Genomic DNA, 6,000 nt, shown 5'->3' on the forward strand with positions numbered 1-6,000 from the left:
CAAAACAGCCTGAGTAAAACTAAAATATGCAATTATAAAGTCTAAAACCCACTTCTTGCCAATGCAACCGAACGTTTGGTGAGATGCATTTGAGGCAATCCATCCCTAAATAGAGATGATGTCCCGAACATCTCACCACCTATATCCTCCTCTAGAGAAGCTCCTACCCAGACCAAATGGCACTCGAGTAGACCACCCAAGAGGAGGTATTGCTAGTCGACCTAAAGAAACCAAACGTTTGGTGAGATGCATTTGAGACAATCCATCCCTAAATAGAGATGATGTCCCGAACATCTCACCACCTATATCCTCCTCGAGAGAAGCTTCTACCCAGACCAAATGGCACTCGAGTAGACCACCCAAGAGGAGGTATTGCTAGTCGACCTAAAGAAACCAAACGTTTGGTGAGATGCATTTGAGGCAATCCATCCCTAGATAGAGATGATGTCCCGAACATCTCACCACCTATACCCTCCTCTAGGGAAGCTCCTACCCAGACCAATTGGCACTCGAGTAGACCACCCAAGAGGAGACATTGCTAGTCCACGTAACAAATACGATAAACCATTTACAATCAAAATCTTATAAAATAGAAAATATTATTAACAAGCTTCAAACAAAAATCCAGAATATTTATACTCACCTCTTGTGTCTTTTAGCCTGAGGTGAGCCACCCAAGTGCTTTGGTAAAGCACATTTGGAAGTGAGGGGAAACCCTTTATATAGGTCCCTCCAAAACAGCCAAGTTTTTGGCGCAAAAAAAAAGGCCCCGGGGCCCGCTGGGCTAAACAGTGGCCCACCGGGCCAAGCTAGTAGCCCGCCGGGAAAACCGGGATAGCAAGTTTCTCCCGGTTGTGTGAATATCTATGATATTAACAAGTGTGTGAGAGTGTTATTAACTAGTGTTATTACCACTTCGCGGTTAACGTGATCACGTGAATGAAATCCCTGATCATAATTGTCGATGTTGTCCATTGGTGTATGCACATTGCATGGGAATGGTGATGATTAACATTGTTTGTACATAGAGGAGGTTGTATGTAAGTGGGTAGAGAGAAGAGAGAGATGGAGGGGAAGAGAACGAGGGTTAGTATGATAAGTTTTGAATTCAAGCTTTGAGGATGGTTAGGTGGGAACGCAAGTTTGGAGACCTTAATGTGGTTACAAATGAAAAGTTTTAAATTAAAAATGGAAGGGTGGGTAGTTTTAGCAACCGTTGGTACCCGCCAACTTCTTGAGAGAATATAAGAGAGAGAGAGAGAGAGCGCTTCTCTCTCTGGCAAACGTGAAGAACACGAGGAGGAGGAGGAGGAGTTAAGCCTGCGCTGTTTGTTTGTTGTTAATTTATGTGTGTGAACTCTGTACATAAAGAGAGAGAGAGAGAGTATGGGTGTGTGCGTGTCTTGTATGAGAAAGAGAGAGAGGGTAGCCACAAAGAAGGCCACGTTGCAGGGAGGCGCAGGCAGAAGGTGGCGGAGGCCTCTGTGGTCGACAGCCGCCATGGCCAGAGATGGAAGGCGCATGAGAGCACCCGTGCCTTGAGCACGTAAGGTAGGCCAGCACTTGGCCTTATGCCTGGGCTGCGAGCGCATCCCGAAGGCCGGGCCAATGAAGGCGCCGTGCCTTGTGCGCATGAGTCAGGCCGATGCACAGAAGGCGCCATGGTGGCCTTGCGCTTAGTGCAACATGGAAGGGGCCGAGCCCATCGTTTGGGAGTTGGGGTGTTGGCCGCTTGCGTATCACAAGGAGGACCTAGCCGGTGTGCTTGAGGGGCTGGCTGGCGGGTGACGAGGAGGCCGTGTTTCAAGGTTGGAGGCTGACTAGTTGAGCCTTGCGCATATGGACGATGGCTGGCCAACTCTGCAATGCTCAGGTGTGCACTTGGAGAAGAGGTGTAGCCAAGTCCCTGCGCATGGGGTATCTGGAGCAGGCCGCCCACTGGAGATGAAGAGCGCCGTGGTCATGAGGCTAAGGCCAAGCCAACTAATTGGCTGGCCGCCTGAGGGTGGCACTCGTGCGCATCAATGAACACTAGAGAGCGTTGGCTCGCTAGGCGCCATACCTCATAAACGGCCAAGAGCCAAGCACCGTGCACATGGCTTGTCGGTGGCTTGGAGCCTTGCGCTTGTGGCTAGGGGCCGGCGTGCACAAGGTGGTGAGCTTGCCGGATATGAGACTTGAGCCTAAGTCCTTGGCCGGGCACGCATGGAGATGAGCTCCATGAGGTGGTACTCGGTGTGAGAGACTCACCAGGCCAATGGGTACCTTTGGCTAGCCCATTCGGTAGGTAGCTAGGTTGACCGTGCTCTTTGCATGAAACAAGGTCGCCAAGGCATAATGGACAAAGCCAGGCCATGAGGTCATGAAGAGTAGGGGACATGCTTGCAACAACGAAGGCAAAGGCAGCCTAGACCGTGTCTTGAAGCCTATCGGGCAAGACATCATAATGCCAAGCCCTAGCCACACTACTAAGGAGGATGCTCATGAAGAGAGCAAGCACACACCTAGGAAGGCCACCCATGGTAGACTGTGAGAGAGAGAAAGAAACGTGTGTGTGCATGTGGGAGGTCTCCATGCTCTCAAGCTAAAATGAGGAGAGAGAAGGTGGGGAACCATAGAGGAGACATTGTGTGTGGGTAGAAGAAGAAGGAAAGAAGAGAGAGGGCAATATGACTGCGCTATGTGTGTACATGCAAAATAGGAAAGAGAGAGAAAGAGATTTGATCACTTTGACATGGTGCATACTTAAAAGTAAAAGCATGAGAGTGTGAGAGAATGTATTAGATTGTGTGCATTATTCTTGTGTTTGTGTTTCAGGAGGAGGAAGAGAAAGAAAGAAGAAGAAGAGAGTTCACGAGAATAATGAGTAGAGAGAGAGAAGAAAGAAAGAAAGAGTTTTGAAGTGTGAAAGAGAGAGAGTGAAGAGTGGAGTGAAGTGAAGATTAGCCAAATGTTGAATGCAGTGATGCTGTTGCAGATTGACTGAAACGTGGAAGTGTTGGAAATATCGGTTCTTTTTCATTAAATTCTTGGAAACAATTTACACAAAACCATTTTGACATTAAATTTCTTTATTTAGTTTAGAATGGTGAAGTTGTGTCTTGATGATCTGTTGGGTCGTAGTAGTTTGTTCTTTTCCATTTGTGTGTCTCTGTGGGTGTGTGTAAATAAAACATTATAAATTATTTCATACAAAAAGATGTCTTTTCGGTGTGTGTTTCTAGGATTTAGGCTGTGTGTGGTTGTTATTTAGGACGCATTCACAGTATTTAGTGCGTTGGACTAGAGAGTAGGAAGGCCAGTCAGACAATGAACCCTAGATATTCAATTTGGGAAGTGAAGAAGGTACATTTGCTTTTCTTGGCATAGAGCTTATGTTCGTGCAGTATTTGCAATACTTTGTGTACATGCTCCTTATGTTCCTCTTTTGACCGAGAATAGACCAAGATGTCATCAAAGAAGACAAGGACAAATTCATCCAAGTAGGGTCAGAAGATATCCTGCATCAGGCGGTTGAAGGTGGCGGGAGCATTGGTTAATCCTAATCGCATGACTGTAAATTCATAGTGGCCATCGCGGGTATTGAAAGCGGTTTTGGAGATATCTGATTCCTTGATCCTAATTTGATAGTAGCCAGACCTTAAATCCATCTTGGAGAAAACTTTGGATCCATAAAGTCTGTCAAGAAGTTTGTCGATGTGAGGAATGGGGTATTTGTTTTTGACAGTGACCTTGTTTAGGCCTCGGTAGTCAATACAAAGACGAAGCGTGCCATCCTTCTTTCTCTGGAAAAGAACAGGCGCTCCCCATGGGGAATTACTAGGGCGAATGAATCCTTGCTCAATGAGCTGCCTATGTTGTTCCTTGAGCTCTATGGCTTCACGAAGAGAAATTTTGTAAGGTCTCCTTGAAACTGATTCAGCCCCAGGGATTAACTCAATCCCATGATCTACTTCTTGAGATGGGGGTAGTTTTGTAAGTTCCTCTGGAAAGATATCTGAAAACTCCTGGAGCCAAGAGGGTTCTAAATCTAGGTTGCTTTCTTCTACCTTGTTGAGTTTGACAAGGAAGATCTGTTGGCCCTTGTGCACTCCCTTAAGAAGGCGATTAGCTTTGACCAAATGAAATTTGGGTTTACCTGTTTTTCCTTGGGCTGTTACTACCTGTCCTTGACTATTCTTAAAGGTGATGCTTCCTTCAGCACAGTGAATGTCAGCATTGTTTGTAATTAACCAGTCCATACCAAGGATTCCATCATAAATCCCTAATGGTAAGCTTCTGAAGTACCATGGGTTGATTCACCACCCAAATTCAAGATCTCCCACACAATGTCGAGATACTTCTTCTTTTCCACTAGCTAACTCAATAATCATTGCTTGGGCTGGTTTTTGATCTAACTGTAACTTACGCAAGCATTTTGGAGAAAGAAATGAATGCGTACTACCACAATCAATCAAGAGCTGGAAAGATCTACCTTGATAAGTAGCCGGAGCTTGGATAACAGAAAACTGCTGATTAGGTCCTTGATGTTCTACAGCTGCATGAATGGTGGCTTGCTCTTCTTCTTCCATTTCTAAAGTCGGTTCACCAATCATAGAGCAGACACGGGCAGTCACTCCACGACCTCTACCATGTCCACCACTACCTCGTCCAGCCTGGCGGTTATTAGAAATCCCACGACCTTGAACTACTCGGCCGCCTTGCGGAGCAGTAATGACACTAGGATTGAGAGAGGGTCGTGCAAGTTTGGGGCATTCATTCCGAAAGTGGCCAACTTCATTGCAATAAAAGCACCTTTGGTCCCCATAGGATTCTAAAGTGGAATTAGCATAACTGCGGGGGATAAAATTATTGGGGTACTGACCAATAGTGTTGTGGCGGAAATTCGATTGGTAATTCCTCTGAAGGCGCCCCCTTGGGTTAGGGATAGACTCTCCTCTTTGCTTGACCACTCTTTAGTTCTTTAGCCAGAGGTTTGGCTCGGGTAAGAGCATCTTGCAAGGTAGTTGGCCTCATTGCTTCAAGGCGAGAATCCAAAGGTTCATTCAGCCCTTGGCAAAATCGGGCCACTTGTTGAGTGATCAACATAGGTGGAGCATATTTGCCAAGTGTGACAAATTTTGAGTAGTATTCCTCCAAGGTTAAGCTAAGCTGCTTGAGGCTGAAGAACTCATTCATCTTAATAGATTCACGAGATGGGGGAAGATAACGGTCCTTCACAGCTTGCTTAATGTCACTCCAGGTTTGGGTATCTTCAGTGACGCCCTTATCTCGACACCATTGCTTCCACCAAAGTTTGGCGTCCCCGGTAAGACGGAATCTGGCAAGCATGGATTGATTCCTAATTCCTGTACCAGCAGCCGAAAAGTAATCGTCCATGGCTTCTATCCAAACTTCTGCATCCCTTTCAATTTTTGAACTTGCCCCATTAAATGAGGGAGGTTGCATTTGTTTGAGGAGAAGCTTCTTCTCTTGTATATCTGTATATAATGCATTGGGAGCAAGAAGTTGACGATCCTGGTTATCAATATGAAGCTAGATTTAGAATCATGTCACTTAGGCGGTTTAATACACATAAGACAATGAGTGTGAAAATCAAAACCTTTTATTCCAAGCTTTAATATTTACAAGTGAACCAAGCCATTTACAAGGATTGGACTAAATCCAATCTTATTTATTTACATGGTAGTCCTCTAGGGAACCTGATAAAGATCTGCGGTGGTAGCATTGAAAAAGTAGGGGGGTTCTCCCATGGTTTCAAGAACTCAATAAGTCTCTGGTAGGGGAGGTAAACCACGTTTAGAAAGACGGGTAACGGCTACTCTATCAGGGGATACAACTTGAGTCACACTATCATAAACCCATCGATTCTGCAACATGCGATTCCCATCGATAGTGACATTGGTGTTACGAGGAGTGCCAATAAACCAGAACAGGCGAACCATCCGCAACATCTCGGCATATCGGGGATCCGCCTCAAGTCGTTGGTGAGATTGTCGA

Source organism: Cibotium barometz, chromosome 23 (genome assembly GCF_041138505.1).
Source record: "Cibotium barometz isolate CiBa-2024 chromosome 23, ASM4113850v1, whole genome shotgun sequence".
Taxonomy (NCBI): Eukaryota; Viridiplantae; Streptophyta; class Polypodiopsida; order Cyatheales; family Cibotiaceae; genus Cibotium; species Cibotium barometz.